Source organism: Lithobates pipiens, unplaced genomic scaffold, assembly GCF_037356315.1.
Source record: "Lithobates pipiens isolate NorthernLeopardFrog02 unplaced genomic scaffold, aLitPip1_a1.2 Scaffold_27, whole genome shotgun sequence".
NCBI classification, from domain to species: domain Eukaryota; kingdom Metazoa; phylum Chordata; class Amphibia; order Anura; family Ranidae; genus Lithobates; species Lithobates pipiens.
This window is the reverse complement of record NW_027507788.1, coordinates 64120632-64143740: the sequence shown is the minus strand read 5'-3', so window position 1 is coordinate 64143740 and position 23109 is coordinate 64120632.

The following is a 23109-nucleotide window of genomic DNA, read 5'->3' as shown; positions in this document are numbered from 1 at the left end:
CTAAATCACCTCTGCCTGCTCCATACACTACTCCGGACTCGCATTTCGGCGGACAATCCGGCCGTGCGTATGCCAGTCCGCCGTACTTTTGAAATGAGCGGACTTTTCCCGCCCGGAGAAAAGTCTGCTCATTTCGAGCAGGTCTCCAGGTAGGCGGGGCCCACGAAGGAGACGTCGCTGACCCCGCCACCTGGTATGGACTTAAAGGGGAAACCCAACGCCGAAAAAAATCGATGTGGGGGTCCCCCCAGGTCCACATCAGACCCTTGTCTGAGCACGCTACCCGGCCGGCCAGGAAAAGGGGGGACGAGCGAGCGCCCCCCCTCCTGAGCCGTACCAGGCTGCGTGCCCTCAACATGTGGGGTGCCTTGGGGAAGGGGGGGCCGCGTGGTCCCCCCACCCCAAAGCACCTTGTCCCCATGTTGATGAGGACAAGGGCCTCTACATTGTACCCCATACTCATTTATTAAAGGGGCTCCCGGATTCCGATAAGCCCCCCGCCCGCAGACCCCGACAACCAACGGCCAGGGTTGTCGGGAAGAGGCCCTTGTCCTCATCAACATGGGGACAAGGCACCCCCCATGTTGAGGGCACGTGGCCTGGTACGGCTCAGGAGGGGGGGGCGCTCGCTCATCCCCCCCTTTCCTGGCCGGGCGGGTAGCGTGCTCGGACAATGGTCTGATGTGGACCTGGGGGGACCCCCACGCCGATTTTTTTCAGCGTTGGGGTTCCCTTTAAGTCCATACCAGGTGGCGGGGTCAGCGACATCTCCTTCGCGGGCCCCGTCTACTTGGAGACACGCTCGAAATGAGTGGACTGTCCTCTGCGTGTGTGGGCGAGTCCTTTCATTTCAAAAGTACAGCGGATAGTCCGGTGGACTTAGTATGCTGTATTAGTCCGCTGAAAAAGTGCCGTGTGTGGGCAAGTAGCCCGTTCGGAAAGTCCGACGGGAAGTCCGCCGGACTAAGTCCGCCGGATAGTTGGCTACGTGTGTACACGGCATCAGAGGTTGAAACGGTGCTTTTCACCACCTCTACAAACCTTTCTCCAGTTACTCAGTGTTTAATTTACCATTGGTTTACTCGTTTAATCCTCTGTCTTGTATGTTTAACATATTGCTCTATTTACAGCTATCTCAACCTTTGTGCTGACAGGTTGCCGGATTTTCAATCTTCGTCTCCCACCCAGACAACTTTCAGCCCTGAACCGCAGAGACAAACTGTGATTATACACCGACCCTTCAACCCTACACACACAGGATGCTGCTCACTATACTGTCACTAAACACTGGACTGAACCACCCGGCTAAAAGACACTCACTATGGAGAACAGCCAAGGCCCTTAAGACCCTCCAGAGTGATATTCTCTGTGTTCAAGAAACTCACCTATTACCATCAGATTCTTCTCTATGCAACAACCCCCAGTTCCCACACATCTTCCATGCCTCCCACTCTACTAAATCTAAAGGGGTCATGATAGCGATCAAAGACTCTGTGGACTTCCAAATGTCTAATGTACTACTGGACCCTGAAGGTCGATATATAATTCTACTATGCACCATCAACAAGGTAACATATACCCTTATTAATGTCTATGCCCCGAACTCCCACCAAACCAAATTTCTGCACAAAGTGCTACGCATCGCCAAACCAATACAGAAAGACCATCTTGAGCTATGTGGAGACCTTAACTTGGTCCCTGACATCATCATGGATACCACATCAGCGATAAAGAGGCGAGACTCCCCACTGAAAAGGTTTATCTCTACAAACGATCTATATGACATCTGGCAATGCCATCACAGTTCTGAAAGAGACTTCACCTATTACTCCCCCAGACACAATTCATATTCAAGAATTGATTTGTTCCTAACTGACAAATGGTTGTTACAGAAAATGTGTAAATCCACGATCCACACTACGACATGGTTGGACCATGCCCCAATCTCAATTACAATTACAGGCTCCAATCTACAATGCAACACATATCTCTGGCGTGCTAACAACTATATAATTCAGCACAAGAAAGATTCACCAGAAATCTCTGATCAACTTACAGAATTCTTCTCCATAAACAAAGGCTCAGTGTCTGACCCTGGCGTGGTGTGGAGCGCACATAAAGCTTTTATAAGAGGAATGTTGATAAAATTAAGCTCTTTCCATAAAAATAAGAGGACGCAGCATTTAGATGAACGTCTCACATAGCGACCCTAGAAACCCAACATAAAGCTAACCCTAAGATCCCTCAGACTAATCAACTGCTGTCCCTTAGATAAGAACTAAAAACATTACTCCTTCACTCTTTTGAATTTATCCAATGCAAACTAAAGGCTACTACTTACTCCACTTCTAATAAGGAAGGGAAAAGACTAGCACAATGCCTCAAAGGCAGAAGATCCAGAATCAAAATACACCAACTACTCCACCCACACACAAAACTCCCTCTGACAAACCCACAAGACATAGCTAACACGTTTAGCGACTACTATAGCGACCTATAAAACCTAAAACAAGACTCACAAACCCCACAACCCTCCCCGGATGAGAGTAACCAATTTCTCCAAATGATACACCTACCAACCGTAACTGAGAATCAATTAGAAATTCTCAATGCCCCCTTCAGAGAACAAGAAATTAATCATCCATTGACTCACTCCCCCACAGGAAATCATCAGGACCTGACGGTCTGACGGGAGAATACTATAAACAGTTCTCCACTCACCTAACCCCGCATATCACGGAAGTCTTCAACAACGCTGCCTCCTCTTCTAATTTCCGTAATGAGTACCTAAATGCATTGATAATAACAATCTCTACTTAATCTCGACTTAAACATTTATGCTAAAGCCATTGCAACGAGACAGCTAGATATCATTCCCACCCTCATACATAGAGATCAGACAGGGTTCACTAAGGGCAGACAGGCACCTGATACCACCAGAAGAATGATCAACTTGATCCACCATGTTGAGTCCAACGGAACGCCTTCTCTGCTCCTATCTTTGGATGCAGAGAAGGTGTTCCACAGGGTACATTGGTCATACCTCAGCATGGTTCTCCAGAAATTTGGATTTAGGGACCATATTCTTAGAGCCATCATGGCACTACCCGCTCAGCCCAGGTGTTCACAGGAGGCATGATCTTCTGACCATTCCCCATTACAAATGGCACATGTCAAGGCTGCCCATTATCCCCACTTTTTTTCAACTTGCTCATGAAACCTCTGGTGGAACACATCTGCTTTAACTCCACTATCTCAGGCTTACAGATTGGCAATGATTCCCACAAAATCAGTCTCTCCGCGGATGATGTCATACTGTTCCTCACCAACCCAACCTCCCCCCTGGCAGAAGTGCAAAACATACTAAACTGGTTCAGCAAGGTTTTGTATTATAAAGTGAACACGACCAAATCATATATACTTGACATAGAGCTGGACGCCACAACAAAAAATCTACTCCAACTACAACACTCCTTTGCATGGGCAGATAAAGAAATCTCCTGCCTAGGGTTCCAACTGCCAAGATCACTTAAGAGTCTATACTCCTCTAACTTCTTACCACTTCTTCTTAAGATCCAAACGGACATACAACAAATAGCAAAACATGAACCCTCCCTCAGATACTATATTTCTTTTGAACCCTTCCCATTCCCTTACCCTCATTCTTCAGAGCCCTCCAAACAATCTTTAACAAATTTCCATGGAAAGGCAAAAGACCCAGATGTGCTCACCAAAAACTGATTAAACATAAACTGATGGGAGGCACAGGTTTCATAGTCTTCGAAGATTATTATTTATCTGCCATTCTTGCTCAACTTCCACCCCCAACCAAAGTCTCTTTGGGGCCAAATAGAGAAGCTCTCACTCATACGTCCCAACCTAAAACACTGGCTAATGAGTACCCGTTTAGGCTCCTACATTCCACCCTCCTTCTCCCCAACCATTGAGGCTTCGGTTCAGGCATGGAAAAAAATGATTACCCTCTCAGATTATACTCTTCATGTCGCTCTACCATATTCCCTTGGAATCCCTACACTACCTGACTCCAGATTTAACGCTATCCACATGGACCATCAAAGGGATTCATTCCCTACAAAACCTACTCCAAGGCAACAAACTCAAATCTTTTTCCCAACTACAGGAAGAATTTGACCTACCCTCCTCCGAACACTTCACATACTTACACATCCATCACTGCCTAGGCAAAACACCCCTTCCTATCTACAACACACACCCAAAGACTTGGGATTACCTCACGAACCCTGTCTCAAAAACCAAAGGCATATCCTATTTCTATAACCTTCTCAATAAAAAGGATATCTTCATTAAGATGTCCCCACACTATTAATGGGAATCGCATCTAACACACACTTACACTGACGCACAGTGGCAACACGCATTTAAAACCATATACAAAGCCACAAAATGGTCAGCCCTCTGGGAATTCACTCAAAAGATCTCACTCCGATGGTACCTGACACTGGCTAAACTGGCATGCTTCAGCCCTCAAACCCCCCATACATGCTGGAGATGTAATTCTGCCAAGGGCGACATGCTCCACATCTTTTGGTCCTGCCCCCTCATCCAGAAATATTGGATAAACACCTTTAAACTCATTTCAATCATCACCAACCTAACAATTCCCCGCTCACCTGAACCAGCACTACTAAATCTGACTATAGAAACCATTTCCTACCTCCTCAGACACATAACAACACACATACTCCTGGCCTCCAGACTTAATATAACAAGACAATGGAAATCAGACAAAGCACCAACTATCGCACAAACAGTAGACGTGGTAGCCTAACATTTCAGCTATGAGATGATAACGGCCGCCTTTAATGGTCAGGCCATGAAAACTAGTGCAGAATGGCAACCCTGGGCAGACTGGTCCAATGCTACATCTGCCACCTATCATGTCCATCTCACCCTTACACCTTTCTTGACCGAGCGATATGTACGAACCACACCAGTTATGTTTACCACAGCAATTATATTAAATATTACATACAAACTGTAAGAATTTACTTTTTTAAGCATGTATACGTCAGGTCCCCTCTCCTCCTGTGGCACAAAAGTGATCCCGTTTGGGGTGTCGCACTAGTAAAGAGGACCATTTGTATATACTTCTTTCTCCCTTCTTTGATTTACATGCAATTTGTTGAATTATACTGAGTTGCTAATTTCTTAAAATGTACTCAACAATGCCATTGCACGACGTACAATACCTAATTGTACTTTGTACCTACCTCTATAAACCAATAAAACATTTGAAAGAGAAATTGCGACATTTGGTTAAGCATTGAGCCTGTACTAATGAGAGATGCAAAAAAATTCTTGATTTGCAAGTAACGAAAAAGTTCAGTCGTAGGGAGTCCAAATGTTTCACAAAGTGTAGGGAATGTATGAAGAGCACTGGAAGAGGCTAATTTGTAAAGTTGTTTTATATTTATAGATGACCATGCTGCGAATGACATTGGGAATTTCCATGCAGGATAAAAGGCTGGATTCTTAAGGAAAGAAAGGAGGGGATTATGCGGAGATTGGAGATTGTAAGAAGTCTTAAATGTGTCCCAGATAACCAAGGAATGTTTAGTAATGGGATTGGAGAGATGGGATCTATCTTTGGGTTGAAGCCACAGCATATTGGCTAGGGATATGGGGTCGCTGTCAATGGATTCGACAGTTACCCATAAAGGGATTTCCCTGGTAGCATGATACTTAGGAAGTTGTGATAATTGAGCTGTGTAATAGTAGGAAGAAAAGTTTGGCACGCCCAACCCACCTTTATTTTTAGGAAGGTAGAGTGTTAAAAATGGTATACAGGGTTAAGTAAGTCCCCATATAAATGACCTAACCCTTCGTTGTAAAAGTCTTAAGAAACACGACGGCAGCGAAATAGGAAGTACTCGAAATAAGTACAAATATTTTGGTAATATTGTCATCTTTATGGCATTGATCCGTCCTAACCACGACAGGGGGAGAAAAGACCACTGTTTCAGAAGGCCAGTGATTTGTTTCAATAATGGAAGGTAATTAACTGCAAAAAGGTCTGACAGGTAAGATGTAAGTTGTACTTAAGTTTGGTTTGTGTTAAAGAAATATTAAGTGCATTAGATTTTGTCGGGTTGACAAAAAATCCAGAAATATGTGCAAATCTATCTAATAAATCTAGTAGGGGGGGGGCGTGGCCTGATCTCGGCTGAAGATCGCAGCATAATCAGAGAGCTCCCGCTGAAGAGACCCTTTTTCGGCTACGTACAGAGGCTTTTCCTGCACCAACCCCTACGAACGACATGGGAACTTCTTCCCGCAGCTCTTCGGCCTCCCGGTCCCGTTTCCTGAGGGACTAGACAGGTCGTGTCGCCCAAAACATCCCGGAGATGTTTCGCTCCTACCACTCCAACATGGCCGCATCCCGTAATCAGAGGCCGCCAACGGATTCCTCTCAGGGCCAGTCTGCAGGCACTGGGGTTGTGCTTTCCCCACACGACCAGCCGAGTTTACAGGACCTACGATCTGTGGCGGCAGATATAAAGGAGACCCTCACCGCTGCCCTCACCAGCGCCATTTCAGATCTGAAGCTAGATCTTCAAGCGATTGCGCACAGGGTGCAGGACGTGGAAAAAACATCCTCAACTCACTCCGCAATTCTCAAAAAATCCTGTCAGATCTTGGACACTCACACACTACAACTGCGGGATCTCAATCGTCATACAGAGGATCTCGATAATCAGCTGAGAGGCCTCCCGGAATCCATTGCTCCAGACCGCCTAGTGACTGAGGTAACAGGCTTATTTAACGCCATCTTGGACAGGCCGCATGATTCTTTGATCGGCATGGAACGCATCCACAGAGCCCTACGCCCTAGAGGAAAGGAATCGGATCCCCCCCCCCTTGATATAATCTGCTGTCTGATAGATTATACATTGAAAGAAGAGATCCTTCATAGAGCAAGGGCGACGGATACACCGATTACCTATAAAGGATCCTCTATTACACTCTTTCAAGATCTTTCTAGCATCACTCTGAGGAGGCGCAGGGAATTCCGCCCCCTTTTGAATTCTCTGCGCGCCAAAGGCATCCCCTATCGATGGAAATTCCCCTTTGCGCTAGCAGCATCTTCGGGAGGTAAAACAGTCCTGTTACGGGTCCCGGAAGACTTACATCACTTCTGTTCCACGCTGGCAATCCCTATCACGGAGGTCCCCGAATGGTAGGCGGAGTTCCGCCCGGCTGTCTCCAAATCCACACAGCTGTCTTCGGAACCCATGGAATATCAAGACACTCGCTTCCGGAGACGCCGCTCTCCCTCTGAACCGAGGATGCATCATGCCCACCCAGGAATGGATCGTGGAGCCAGCCCATTGACAGCTCCACATTCCAGGAGAGCTCACCGTGATCGCTGAGCAAGGTCTAGTGAACGAACACTCGCTCTACCCCTTTCTACTATTTTTCACTCTACTCTCGTATCTTTTTTCTACGCTTCTTCCCTCCTTCTCTATAACCATGCTTTGCTATCTTTCGTTGTCTTCGCTCACCCCCGCTATTTGGAGTAGCATATCGGTTGCCTTAGTGACTGTTATATCAATGCTGCGGGGAGTGAATGGCAGATAGCCATAGACAGTCCCCACGGTTAAACCTCTCATTTCAAAATATATACAGGAACAGGTCCCAACGTTTTGCAACGAACTCTAGTCTGCATCTTTTATGGGCTGTTACCTTCGTGTTTACTCTGCTTGTGAAGCACTATGCACAGTACAGTATACTAGCTGTTTCTCCGGAACATATCAACTCTCCACACTTAAGAGATATAAGTGAAGTGGTTTGTATTTTACTACGTAGAATGAACTCCACCGTCTCATTACTTTTTCCGGATGATTCCACAGGACGCTAGTTGTTATACTGTAATGTAATCACTTCTTTTATTGGTTCCCACGTTAAGCGTGTGACGGAGATTGGGGGAATGGGACGTACCATGGGAGGGGTTCCCCCCCTATCCCTTTCCCCAAACATAACTTACATGACCTTCGATCTGGGTGGCGTTCTCAATTTTTTTTTATTTTTTCTCTATTTCTTTTCTCCTTTTTTTAATCGCATATTAGTGCAATCTTTGCATTGCAATCAGAAATGGGGTGGGAAAACTGATTTCCAGATATACTAATGGGCTCTGGAGTGCAGTCTCTTACCAGTATCCTTTGCCCTCCCCCCAGTCTCCTAAGCACGCAATTCTGTCTTATTGATATAATGGTTATAGGGAGTGTGAATAATCTCACTAGTAGCTAAATTCCTCTGTAAATTGTTCTACTGAGAGAGTGGGTCCCCCCCTCCAATTTTTTGGGGGGTATTTTTCGTTGATTTTGGCTGAGCGTGCTTGTCTTGGGGGATTGTAGGTTCTTTTGGCTATCAGTTCTTCAGTTCCTACGTTCTACCCATCTTTCCCCCATGATAAGCGCGTTCTCTCCTGTTGGTCCCTGGTCCGCATGTTTTGTTTTTTTTGGGGCCTGAGATAGCTGTTTAGGTGATAAATGCAGTACGATCCACTGTTTCTACACTGGATACCAGTCTTTGTTTTCTGTTTACACTTAATTATATAATGTTTGTACTTGACATCTATGGTAGATTATATTATTTTGATCTGCAATCTCTGTTTGATCATATTATCTCAGCATGGGAATTCCTTTCTCTGGTCCTAGTTCAGGTATTTGTCCTAAGATTGGAACCAAATCCTCAGTAGCTACCTTGCTATGGTTTATAGGTTGCTACAATTAAAAAAAAAATATTTTTTTTCTTTATTTATTTTTTACTTATATTTTATTTTATTTTTTGCTTTTCTTGCCTGACGCCTTTTCCAAGTCCTCTCTAATTGCTGGTTCCACTGTTAGAGGTGAACCACCGTGATAAAAGTCTCGTATAGTGGGTATTGAATTTCCAGTTTTTCTTTTTGTTTCCATTCTTCAGTTGTTTAGGGTCATCTCCCCAAAAGGTGGTGTCATCATATAGATCTTTTCGCTTTTTTTTTTTTCTTCATTCGTTTCATACTCCGAGTACCCACCGACCGTTTTCGGACCTGGTTGATCTCCTCAACCACCTTTTGAAGAACTAGCGGGTCTAGTTCTTCCCCGGATTAGTTCACGAACGTTACAATCGTTTTTGTCCCCACATTTCCGACCTCCCACGGACACTCATCCGAGATTCCTTACCATTTATTCCACTCATATAGGTACGCCCATTTCCTAGTCCTGCTTGAGTCACTCGCCCAGGCGCCAAAAACCTCACGTTAGCCTTCCGCAACTCCGTCAGGTCCCAACTTTTTCTATATTCCGTATTGCCCCAGAAGAGCATCTCGGGCTATCCTCCGGTATTCGTATACATTCACACCTCCTTGCTAGACCGGCCGACCTACACATACTTAAACAACCCTAATTTCGGTCGTACTCTAACCGACGGGTTTTGTCCCCTCTTTCCCCTTTGGCTTCTTGTTCGTTCAGTTCGGCGCGATTATGGTATCCAAACCACACATTAAGCCATCGGATGCTCTTAAGATTGTTTCCTTGAATGTCCGCGGGCTCAACATACCTGAAAAAAGGTCTCAATTGCTCCTTTATGCTCACAAAAGCAGAGCGGACATTGTCTTCCTACAAGAGACCCACTTCAAGTCTAACAATGTTTCTAAATGGTCCAATTACAGATTCCCGACGTCCAAATCAAAAGGAGTCTCCATCCTTGTTGCTAAAAATTGTCTACTTCAAATTGAGGAAACCCTTCTAGATCCCGATGCACGCTATCTTTTTGTCAAGGGTACACTTAGAGGGAAATGTATCACCTTAGCCAATATATATGCACCCAACTCAGGACAGACCACATTCTTTAAATCCACCCTGTTGAAATTATCTTTATTCCAGAAAGGCATTCCCATACTGGGGGGAGACTTTAATGTCCCCCTCAACCCTATTCAAGATTCTTCCACGGGTACTTTGTCCCTGCCTTATTCAGCACTCCGCAATATTAGATTACTCCTACAGGAATTGTGTATACACGATTCATGGCGCACTCTTCACCCTCAGGGGAGAGATTTCTCTTTTTTTTCCTTTCCTCACAACCGATATTCGAGATTGGACTATATTTACTTGACACAACAGGATCTCCCTTGCCTAGTAGAAGCCACCATAGAAGCCATGGTTCTGTCTGACCACCATCCGATTTCCATGACCTTGCAGATAGCCAATAATCATAACTCTACCCCTATCTGGCGTCTCGATCCCTCCCTATTAACTGACCCTGTTATCGCAGCTTCCGTACAGAAAAGTTTACAACATTATTTTAAAGACAACCATTCACCAGACACTGACCCTATGATACTGTGGGAAGCACATAAGTGTACGATTCGTGGGGTGCTGATAGCGGCGGCAGCAAAAAGAAGGAAGGAACATAACAGCCAAATTACTCAATCAAAACTCTAGAGAAAACCCACAAGCTCTCCCTTGCCCGAGATGTCCTTTCTGAGTTAACTCAAACCAGGCAAGACCTACTGCAACTAATAAACTCCAAAATTAAACGGCACTATGTCTTATCGCGTAAACTATTTTATGAATATGGAAATAAATCAGGTAAACTACTGGCTAGAGCACTCCGAAAACAACAGGCTTTTAAAAATATTCACGCTATCACGGACCCCACGGGTAATAAAGTTGTGTCAAACCACCTAATTGCCAACCAATTCGTCCAATATTATACCAAATTATATAACCTGAAAGATGCAACCCCTCTCGGAGACACCACGTCTAGGTCTCAAAAAATCGCGAATTTTCTACAGTCGTACGCCCCACATCCCATTTCCTCTGACATGGCACTTCAGTTAGATACCCCCTTGTCGTCGCTTGAATTTGAAGAGGCTCTCAAACAACTGAAACCCTGAAAGAGTCCGGGCCCAGACGGCCTCACCGCAGGTTACTATAAGTCCTATGCGGCTACCTTGAAAAACTATTTCTTGGCAGCGTTCAACTCACTAGCGTCTGGTACTCCTCCCCCTCGAGACCTATTGAGGGCTCACATAACCGTAATTCCGAAACCAAATAAAGATGAATCCATAGTGACAAACTACAGACCCATATCCTTACTAAACGTGGACTTAAAATTATTTGCTAAAATATTGGCTAATCGTCTCCTTCCTCTCATACCCCAGCTCGTAGCTCTCGATCAGGTGGGTTTTGTTGCGGGGAGAGAGAGTAGAGACAATAAGATTAAGGCACTCTCCATCCACCATTGGCTTTCATCCTCCCAGCAGAAGGGTTTCTTTCTTTCGTTGGATGCGGAGAAGGCATTCGACAGAGTGGCCTGGGACCACATGGCTGAAGTTCTCTGGAAACTAGGTTTCCCGGATAGATTGTTATCCTATATTATGTCCCTGTATACCTTCCCCACGGCCCAGGTCCGCATTAATGGTCAGCTGTCGGGCGCATTCTCCATATCCAACGGAACACGTCAGGGTTGTCCGCTTTCTCCCTTGATTTTTATTCTTACATTGGAGCCCCTCCTCAGGAAAATAAACGCTAATCCCGACATAAAAGAAATAACGATTGGGGATACCACTCATAAAATTGCGGCCTTTGCGGACGACGTTCTTCTCTTCCTCTCGGAACCGCATGTTACGATTCCTAACCTCCTCAAAGACTTTTATGACTTCAAGGTATTGTCCAACTTGCAAATTAACTTTGCGAAATCAGAGGCCCTGAATGTCTCCCTAAGTAAAGACATAGAAACCAACTGTCAACTTAATTTTCCCTTCCGTTGGAATAACAGAGCTATAACATACCTTGGTATCAAATTACCAACGCGTTTGGACGATCTCTACACCCTCAATTATACCGCTCTCCTTCAAATTATACAGAAAGATCTTCAGGCTTGGTTGACTGGAGTATTTTCTTGGTTCGGCAGGGCTTCAATTATTAAAATGAATGTCCTACCACGTTTATTATACATTTTACAAACTGTACCCCTAAAACTCCCTCCTGCCTTTTTTAAGTCGTACCAGTCCATATGTTCCAATTTTATTTGGAGTGGTAAACGAGCTCGGATTAGCTTTGCCAGATTAACTTTACCTGAAACGAAAGGCGGCATCAGTTTACCCGACCTCAAGAAATACTTTTTAGCCAGCCACCTATCTAGAATAGTAGACTTGGATGTACACGCTCCCACCAAAGCTTGGACGCAAGTAGAAAATATGTTTTCCAATATTCCCCTGAAACTTTTACCCTGGATAGATCCCATATATATTCCGCCGAAGTGCAAACTGAACCCTTTGATTGCTAGTACATTACATGCCTTCCATTTAGCATGTCATACTTATCGTATTTCCTCTCATCGCAGCCCGATGACGCCGATTAAACATAACCCTTCATTCCCTGTAGGCCAATCGGACGCTTTTTTATCAGGTGTGTGGCAGACTCCGGAAATTAGAACGTGGCAATTCTTCTCGAACACTCGTCTTAAGTCATTACTAGAACTTCCCCCCCAACCCTCAGGACGTCCATTCCCTCAATGGGTCTATTTCCAAATAAAACACTTTCTGTCACATCATGGTGCTAGTTCAGACTTCGCCCGTTCTCTCACGCCCTTTGAATCCCTATGCAATCAGACGGAACCACAACGTCATGTCATCTCCAATATTTACGCCCTGCTCTTTGCTGATATTTATCCCAAAGCAAATCTGGCAACGACCAACTGGGAGACTGATCTATCCGTTTCCCTGTCGGTCGATGATTGGTCAAATATCTACTCCAACTTACATAAAGGTTCTGTTAATGTATCCGTACAGGAAAACAACTTTAAGATATTTTCTAGGTGGTATCTAACACCCGAAAGACATCTTCGTGACCCGACCATACCCCCTACCTGTTGGCGTTGTACGTAAAATGTAGGCACTTTCTTACACATTTGGTGGTCCTGTCCACGTATCCAGCCTTTCTGGAGAGAGATTCACCGCCTGACAAGACATATCACCTCTATCCCCATTGATTTCTCCCCCGCCCAAATGCTCCTGCATCATTCTTGTCTCCCCAGGAAACTTTATTACCGCTCGTTGGCACAACATCTACTCAATGCAGCTAAGATGTGCATCCCTGTTGTTTGGAAATCTAGCTCCCCTCCCTCCGTCGCGGACTGGATTAAGCAAACGTCTAAAATAGCCGAAATGGAAGAACTGATACATCAATCTAATGATACCCCAAGTAAATTTTGGGCGACCTGGGCATGCTGGCATAATTTTCGAGTCTCGGATGAGTGTCTTCACCTGCTGACGGGTTCTCCACCACCTTGAGGTGGAGACTCCGTTAACCTCCTGTTTTTCTCTCTTTATATCTTACCTGTGTCCCGTTTATTGCTTTCCCTTCACGATAATCGGATAATTCCCCTGACGTATTGAGGGGTTTTAGGGAACGCTTTTTCTCTTTTTTTCCCCTTTCTCTTTTTCTCTCGTTTGTTGCTACCTCTAGTTTATTTTATACAAGTCATTACGATATGATTCTTTTGTATTCGCTACTTTTATGGTTAATATATGTTTTGTAATTTCACTCGCCTGTTTACCTGGGATATGCAATTCATGGTCGAATATTTCATATGATCTTTTCATTGTATTTTGCTTTAATATGCAACATGAATGTATTCATATGACTATTACTTTCAATAAAAGATTTTGGAACAAAAAAAAAAAATCTAGTAGATTCGGGGCAGACACGTGGATGAGTTAAGAAAATAAGAATATCATCTGCGAATAGACAGATCTTATGTTGATGTCCTCCTAGCTCAATACCCTTAACATCAGGGTTGGATCTGATTAATTGTGCTAGGGGTTCTATAACTAGGTCAAAAATCAATGGGGAGAGGGGGCAACCTTGCCTCGTACCACTTCTAATATCTATCATTGCTGATTTGTAGCCTGCATATTTAACATATACCCACGGATTCATATAAAGAGGAGATCCAGATCAAAAAATCATTCCCAAACCCCCATTTATGTAGAATGTATTGCATGTATGGCCAAGTGACAGAGTCAAATACCTTCCTAACATCTAAAGAGAGGAGGCAGGTTGGAATGCATCTTTTCTTAGCGGGATGGTTGAGTAGGAGGGCACATCTAATATTATCTCCATATGATAGACTCTAAGAATCGGGGCTCCCACTCCTGCGGATCTGGTTTTGCACATTTTAGTGAAGGAAGATCTAGCCCTTTTCCCCTCCCATAGATACCCAGAAAGTAGACGCTGTAGGTTGACCAAAAAGGATTGAGGGGCTGGTATAGGAATCGTTTTAAATATATATAGAATTTGGGGTAATATCAACATTTTAAAGGCTGCCAGTCTTCCTGACCAGGAGAGTATATGTTTGTTCAGTTTTCATATACCCTGTTGCACTTTATCCATGAGTGGTAAATAATTCGCTTTAAATGGTTGGTCTGGATGAAAGGTAAGGTCGATTCCTAGGTATTTAATTGTATAATTTCTCCAAATATAAGGGTGATCTACTTGTAAGGTTGAACTGTGTTGTTGAGATACCCCAAGGTCCAGTACATACGATTTACTTGCATTCACCTTGTAATATGACACTTTCCCATATTCTTGCAATACATGTGAGACAGTTCTTAGAGAAGACACTGGATCAGTGAGCATTAGGATCACATCATCAGCGAAAAGGCTGATGACATGTTTCTTTCCGCTTATCGTGAAGCCTTGTAGGTGATAGTAGGTGATTGTCTGATGAGTGCCGCTAATGGTTCTATGAGGAGATTAAAAATAAGGGGGGACAGTGGGCAACCCTGCCTGGTGCCATTTGTAATTTTTAATGATTTGGAAAGCATCCCTGAGGTATAAACTTTAGAAGAAGGCAGGGGATACAGTGCTAGGATGGCTGATAAAATATGTCCCTCAAATCCAAACTTTCTAAGGGTCTGGGAGAGATAAATCCAGTGGACCCTATCGAACGCCTTCTCCGCATCCAAAGCCAGAAGCAGAGAAGGCGTCCGGTTCCGCCTGGCAATGTGGACCACATTAAGCAGTCTTCTGGTTGCACTTGTAACAGTTCAGTCAGTGAGAAGGGCACGTTAAGTTGATGGAGTTGAGATGTCGTGAGTGAGGGTATGTTAATCTTGGAGAGGAATTATATAGCGAATTATAATGATCACTAAAAGCATCCGCTATGCCCTGTGGGTCATATATCTTCTTATTAGTTTTGGGGTGGAGGAGATGCGATATTTGCGTTTTGTGTCGATTTCCTTGTATTCCTCTCGCCAGCGCCTTACCAGCTTTGTTGCTAGTAGAAATCTGTTCATAGGCAAGCAAAAGAGTCAATCTTAAATCATGTCTTAATGCAGTAGGTTGGGAGCTGATGGTAGGGTCGGGGTTGGTCTTGTTTAATGTTTCAAGTTCGGCAATTTGTGTAACTAGTTCAGTGATTTTGCACTGCCTCTGTTTCTTACATCTAGCTTCCAACTGTATAAAAATTCCCCTAATATATGCCTTATGGGCATTCCATACTGAAAATACATTTGTGGCAGAAGGAGAATTGATCTGGAAGAAATCAGACAAGTGCTTTTCCAGGATTTGTTTGGTAACAGGATCTTGCATAATTCTGGTGTTGGCCCTCCACAAAAAATGTGGTGGATTTAAGGTGGGAATCATTAAGTGTTATGATGCTAGGGGCATGATCGGACCACGTTATCGTGGCAATTTTAACATGGGACACATTTTGGAGTAATCACTTGTCTGTTAGGACCAAATCTATTCTGGTATATGTGCAGTGCCTATGTGAGAAAAAGGAATAGTCGCTCTCATTTGCATGGAGACATCTCCACACATCGAATAGCTCATTTGAGCGTAGAAAGTTTGTTATATGTGGTGTTGACTTAGAGGAGGCAGCAGTAGTATCCAGTTGTGGGTCAGGAACAATATTAAAGTCCTCACACACAATGAGTGACCCCTGTTGTATCTTCTTTACTTTCTTCATTGTGTTGTTGAGGAATCTAATCTGGCGGTTATTGGGAGTATATACGTTGAGAAGAGTATATCGAAAATTATTAATATCACAAATGAGAATGAGGTATCGAGCTGAGGGGTCTTTTGTCTCGGAAATGCTGGAGAAAAAATAGTGCTGGAATGATTTTTGGGTACATCTGGGGGGGGGGGGGGCGGTAAGGTGGAAATGCGTCTCCTGAATGCAAAGAATGTCACAGTTAGAAGAAACCGCTTCCCTCCACAATGATGCCCTTTTCACTGGGTGATTCAGGCCGTGGGCATTTATAGACAGTATCTTAAGTGGCATATTAGTTGAAAGGGAAGCGTCATCCGTGTTGCACGGGTAGTGTACTCACGTTTGGGGTAGTCTATTGTGGAATTCCAGGAGTAGATCTCGTGGCTGTCCTGTATGCAGTAGATCCTTCCGAAAGTAGGCATGGTGCGTAGGGTAGAGGGTTTCCATAGTTCCTGAAAGCAAGACTTGAAAAAGAACATTGAAGGGAAAAGAAAAAAAAACAAGAAAAAACAATGGAACTTTGAGTTAAAAGGAGGGTTATCAGAATCCGAGTGCAGAGTATATCTGCTCAGATGTGGGGAGCATAGGAAGTGGAATAAGCTCTGAAATGCGGGGCCCTACAAAAGGGCAGAATGATCGAGGCTTGGTATTAAGGCCATCTGATGAAACTTCAGATGCGGAGGCCTGTTGCCAGTCAGGTGAAACCTTGTTGAGAAGCTTCTCATCCAAGGGGATAGAGCAGTCAGGAATTATTTTCCATTTTTGGAGCAGTTGGAGGCCTTTATTAGGGGATGTAACCACATGATTTACTCCATCTTTAGTGATCAGTAGTTTAGTCGGATATCCCCATCTATAAGTGATGTCATGGTTCCTTAAAGCTTTAGTAATATTGTTCAAGTTTTTGCGCAGCTGCAGGGTAAACTGCGACAAGTCAGCAAAGAACTGTAAACTAGAGTATTCAGTATTGCTGTGTTCTCCTTTGTGCGTAATGGACATTAGGCGCTCTTTTGTCTGGTAGAAATGTAAGCGGAACAAAACGTCTCTGGGGACATTTTCTGGTATGAATGAGGGTTTCGGCAGCCTGTGGATCCTATCTATGGACAGCCGGTGAAATATCAGGCAATAGGACTGTCAGCATTGTATGCGCATACTTATGCAGATCAGGAGGTTGTATATATTCAGGGATGCTGCGAATTTTAACATTATTTCTCCTGGATCTGTCTTCTAAATCAGCTAATTTTGCCCTCATCCATGTTTGTTCTTCCTCAGCAGTATGATGGGCATCAACTAGGTCATTTATAGTTGTGGCATACTCCCCCATGCGTTGTTCAATGTAGTCTACTCTTTCAACCACTGCTGCTAGCTCAGGGTTAAAATTCCTCATACAGGCCATCATGTCTGCATGTATAGTGCCCCTGAGTGAAATAAGCATGTTTTTGTGCGTAGTGTCAAGCACTGGTTGGTTTAGCGTGGGAAATGTGACAATAGAATCAGGGAGCTCCCTTGTGTCTTCCTGTGAGTCAGTTGTAGACCTTACCTCACAATGCTGTGTCCCTGTGTCATCCAGCCTGCTGCGCGATTTAGCTGGGCTTCTTTGCAGGGGTGAAGGGGGTGGTGAGGAGTCCTCCGCATCCAGGGTCTGCCTGTATGCTGAGGGAGTCAGTGCAGCTCGACCCTGTTGCTTCCTGTGGTCCACTCTGTGCGCTGGAGAGGAGTCGGCGCCATCTTTTCCACGAGGTCGCACTGGCTGCACATAGGAGTCCGTCAGCTTTTTCGGCCGATGTGCAGCTTGCCGTTTCCTGGACATGATCCCGGGATGTTAGGGAGTCAATCCGACGGTACTGGGGTGAATACCGGAGCCTCTATTCGCCTTGAGCCGCTTCTGTATCCTGCTGCTTGCTGGAGCTCAGGACTCACACCGCCATTTCTGCTGAGTCCAGGCCACGTCCCCAGGTCCATGAATATTGGGACCAAAAGTAATGGGACAGATTAACAATCATCCATCAAACTTTCACTTTTTTTTTTTTAAAGACATTTTATTAGAAATGTACACAAACAGGGTACAAAGTCAACGGCAATTAAAGTTAAAGTTTAACATGTACATGCAAGTATATTCATCGATATATGTAAGGTACAGAGAGATTACTGTAAAACATGCACATTATGCCTAGAAATAGTCATGCATGGAAAAGAACCAAAAGAGAGAAAAAAAATATCTGTCTATTATCAGATTTTTCCCCATAGCTGGTGAAATTGGGTTAGCTACCTTACAGTGCTTACAGGTGTTTTTATGTTAGACGTAGTGCTATTCTGTCCTTAGCGTGAAGGGTGGTCTGTATTGGTGCTTCTATTGCTAAGTGCCGAGGCATTGTATGTGTGAAGGACGCCTTGATCCTCTACGGACATATGTAGGTATTGTTGATCCTGCCTCTGTTATCACAGGGGAAGAGGTGTTAGGCTTATTTAAAAGAGGGCAGGAGGGCATCTAGGTGAGGAAGGAGTCAGACTTCGTTTGTAGGAGGAGAGGGGTATGTCATTGGAGAGGTTGTCAGTAGACATAAGGGTGGGATGTTTTCCCATTCCTTATCTGTGAGCTCCATTTGTAGGTCTTTTTCCCACTTTAGAATCGTCTGATGTTTAACCGTTTCGAGTTCTGAAAAAAGCATGGAGTATGTAGATGATATCAGGTGACGCTGAGGTTCTGTACTAGAACACAAGGATTTGAAATAGGTTAAATGTCTAGACCATGGATGGTTAGATCTGGGTGTATAGAAAAAGTGTCTAAGTTGCAGCTACGTCCAGAAGGGAAAGGAATCTTTTGCCATTTTTTCTGAGATTTTAGTCTGGGAGAGGAGGCGGTCGTTATTGAAGAAGTGTTCCGCTCTAACCGTTGGGTGTGGCCATCCATGCGCGAGGAAGGTTGGGTGAGCCCCAGGTGTGAATCTGGGGTTCATTCTTAGCCCTTGTACACACAGTCAGACATTTCGACAACCAAATCCGTCGGATTCTGTCCGTCGGATCTTGTCCGAAACTGTTGCATACACACGGTCGGACTAAGTTGTCGAAAAATCCGATCATTCAGAACGTGATGACGTAATTTCGTTATGATGGGACTACGCTCAGGCTAGTAGCCAATAGCTTTGATGTAGGAATTTGATCTGAGCATGCGTGGCACTTGGTCCGATCAAAATTCTCTACACATGATCGGAGTATGTCCGATCGAACCAGCTGGTCGGAAAATATTTCCAACAAGTTGGAAAATTGGGTCCGACGGATATTCTGACGGAATCAGTCCAATGCCTACCACACACAGTCGTATTATCCGACAACACGGTCCAATAGGACACATTCCGACGGATTCTCTGACCGGGTGTACAAGGGCTTAGAGGGGTCATGGGGCCCTTAATGGATATTTTGTGTTTATCGCATGCTTGTTGGAAGGATTGTAGCGTCAGGGAGATCAAGGGGTGAGTAGGGCAATCACGAGGGACATGTTGTCGCTTAATCCATGGGATAGCTGCTAGGGGAATTGAAGACAGGGAAGGCTCAAGACGAACCCAGGCTTTTTGATTGGAATGGATGTTCCAGTCAATTATTCTGGAGAGGTGGCAGGCTTGGTAGTATTTTCAATTGTCTGGGAGGCCAATGCCTCCCTTTGATTTGGGGGCAGTTAGTCTTTGGAAGCCCAGCCCAGGGCGTTTCTTGTTCCACAAGAATTCTGTGCATGCCTTTCGATACGTTGTAAAGAAGGTTAGGGGGAGTTTGATAGGGATGGTCTGAAGGGTGTATAGAACTCTGGGTAGAATATTCATTTTTAATATTGCGGACCTACCGAACCAGGAGAATCGCTCTGGGGGCCATTTTGTTAAATCGTCAGTGATGTGTTTCAACAACGGGATGTAGTTTAGCGTGTATATGTCAGTTAGAGATGCAGGCAGTTGGATCCCTAGGTATGTAATTGATCGGGGGTTCCATTGAAATGGGAAGTTGGTTTGGCGTAGGGCGCAGATGTTTGGAGGTAGTGTAATATTCAATGCGGTGGATTTAGCAAAATTGATTTGCAGGTTAGATAGGGTTTTAAATGTCTCAAAATCTTTGAGTAAGTTTCGGATTGTCGTGAGGGGTTCTGTGAGAAAGAATAGGATGTCGTCTGCAAATGCTGCTAATTTGTATGTTTGGCATTTAATTTCTATGCCTTTTATGTTGGGGTTGTCTCTGATGCGTCGGAGGATGAGTTCTAAAGTTAGGATAAAAACTAAGGGAGAGAGGGGGCATCCTTGGCAGGTTCCGTTCGAGATGGAGAAGGCACTCGACAGGTGTCCATTCACTCGGATATTTGCTGTGGGATTGGAATAGAGAGCTAGTACAAAATTTAACCACAACGTCATGTCATCTCCAATATTTACGCCCTGCTCTTTGCTGATATTTATCCCAAAGCAAATCTGGCAACGACCAACTGGGAGACTGATCTATCCGTTTCCCTGTCGGTCGATGATTGGTCAAATATCTACTCCAACTTACATAAAGGTTCTGTTAATGTATCCGTACAGGAAAACAACTTTAAGATATTTTCTAGGTGGTATCTAACACCCGAAAGACATCTTCGTGACCCGACCATACCCCCTACCTGTTGGCGTTGTACGTAAAATGTAGGCACTTTCTTACACATTTGGTGGTCCTGTCCACGTATCCAGCCTTTCTGGAGAGAGATTCACCGCCTGACAAGACATATCACCTCTATCCCCATTGATTTCTCCCCCGCCCAAATGCTCCTGCATCGTTCTTGTCTCCCCAGGAAACTTTATTACCGCTCGTTGGCACAACATCTACTCAATGCAGCTAAGATGTGCATCCCTGTTGTTTGGAAATCTAGCTCCCCTCCCTCCGTCGCGGACTGGATTAAGCAAACGTCTAAAATAGCCGAAATGGAAGAACTGATACATCAATCTAATGATACCCCAAGTAAATTTTGGGCGACCTGGGCATGCTGGCATAATTTTCGAGTCTCGGATGAGTGTCTTCACCTGCTGACGGGTTCTCCACCACCTTGAGGTGGAGACTCCGTTAACCTCCTGTTTTTCTCTCTTTATATCTTACCTGTGTCCCGTTTATTGCTTTCCCTTCACGATAATCGGATAATTCCCCTGACGTATTGAGGGATTTTAGGGAACGCTTTTTCTCTTTTTTTCCCCTTTCTCTTTTTCTCTCGTTTGTTGCTACCTCTAGTTTATTTTATACAAGTCATTACGATATGATTCTTTTGTATTCGCTACTTTTATGGTTAATATATGTTTTGTAATTTCACTCGCCTGTTTACCTGGGATATGCAATTCATGGTCGAATATTTCATATGATCTTTTCATTGTATTTTGCTTTAATATGCAACATGAATGTATTCATATGACTATTACTTTCAATAAAAGATTTTGGAACAAAAAAAAAAATCTAGTAGATTCGGGGCAGACACGTGGATGAGTTAAGAAAATAAGAATATCATCTGCGAATAGACAGATCTTATGTTGATGTCCTCCTAGCTCAATACCCTTAACATCAGGGTTGGATCTGATTAATTGTGCTAGGGGTTCTATAACTAGGTCAAAAATCAATGGGGAGAGGGGGCAACCTTGCCTCGTACCACTTCTAATATCTATCATTGCTGATTTGTAGCCTGCATATTTAACATATACCCACGGATTCATATAAAGAGGAGATCCAGATCAAAAAATCATTCCCAAACCCCCATTTATGTAGAATGTATTGCATGTATGGCCAAGTGACAGAGTCAAATACCTTCCTAACATCTAAAGAGAGGAGGCAGGTTGGAATGCATCTTTTCTTAGCGGGATGGTTGAGTAGGAGGGCACATCTAATATTATCTCCATATGATAGACTCTAAGAATCGGGGCTCCCACTCCTGCGGATCTGGTTTTGCACATTTTAGTGAAGGAAGATCTAGCCCTTTTCCCCTCCCATAGATACCCAGAAAGTAGACGCTGTAGGTTGACCAAAAAGGATTGAGGGGCTGGTATAGGAATCGTTTTAAATATATATAGAATTTGGGGTAATATCAACATTTTAAAGGCTGCCAGTCTTCCTGACCAGGAGAGTATATGTTTGTTCAGTTTTCATATACCCTGTTGCACTTTATCCATGAGTGGTAAATAATTCGCTTTAAATGGTTGGTCTGGATGAAAGGTAAGGTCGATTCCTAGGTATTTAATTGTATAATTTCTCCAAATATAAGGGTGATCTACTTGTAAGGTTGAACTGTGTTGTTGAGATACCCCAAGGTCCAGTACATACGATTTACTTGCATTCACCTTGTAATATGACACTTTCCCATATTCTTGCAATACATGTGAGACAGTTCTTAGAGAAGACACTGGATCAGTGAGCATTAGGATCACATCATCAGCGAAAAGGCTGATGACATGTTTCTTTCCGCTTATCGTGAAGCCTTGTAGGTGATAGTAGGTGATTGTCTGATGAGTGCCGCTAATGGTTCTATGAGGAGATTAAAAATAAGGGGGGACAGTGGGCAACCCTGCCTGGTGCCATTTGTAATTTTTAATGATTTGGAAAGCATCCCTGAGGTATAAACTTTAGAAGAAGGCAGGGGATACAGTGCTAGGATGGCTGATAAAATATGTCCCTCAAATCCAAACTTTCTAAGGGTCTGGGAGAGATAAATCCAGTGGACCCTATCGAACGCCTTCTCCGCATCCAAAGCCAGAAGCAGAGAAGGCGTCCGGTTCCGCCTGGCAATGTGGACCACATTAAGCAGTCTTCTGGTTGCACTTGTAACAGTTCATTCAGTGAGAAGGGCACGTTAAGTTGATGGAGTTGAGATGTCGTGAGTGAGGGTATGTTAATCTTGGAGAGGAATTATATAGCGAATTATAATGATCACTAAAAGCATCCGCTATGCCCTGTGGGTCATATATCTTCTTATTAGTTTTGGGGTGGAGGAGATGCGATATTTGCGTTTTGTGTCGATTTCCTTGTATTCCTCTCGCCAGCGCCTTACCAGCTTTGTTGCTAGTAGAAATCTGTTCATAGGCAAGCAAAAGAGTCAATCTTAAA